Source organism: Nestor notabilis, unplaced genomic scaffold, assembly GCF_000696875.1.
Source record: "Nestor notabilis isolate BGI_N333 unplaced genomic scaffold, ASM69687v1 scaffold22019, whole genome shotgun sequence".
Classification (NCBI taxonomy): Eukaryota; Metazoa; Chordata; class Aves; order Psittaciformes; family Psittacidae; genus Nestor; species Nestor notabilis.
In genome coordinates, this window is record NW_009945342.1 from 1 (window position 1) to 357 (window position 357).

Below are 357 nucleotides of genomic sequence, written 5' to 3' on the forward strand. Positions count from 1 at the left end.
CCCACCATCGACTCCAATTCCATTCCCTGAACTCTGGATCCTGGGACCAGGAGTGAGGAAAAACCATCTCTTTTGGCTATAAAAGGGGAATCACGCTGTATTTTCCTTCGGGAAGAGATGGAATATCCTCACACACGGGATGAGGGAAGAGCAGCCCCCGGCATTAAACCCACCCCCAAATCCTCCACGGCTCCAATTTGAAGCATCTCCTCCTATTCCTGCCCCACACACGGGGAATGCTGGAGCATCCCTGCTCGCTCCAGATGGAATCTCCCAGCCTGGGGCTGGAATTCCCAGCCCTGGAGCTCACTCACCGCTCGAGACCATCCAGCTGAGGCAGTAGCGGGGGAACACGGT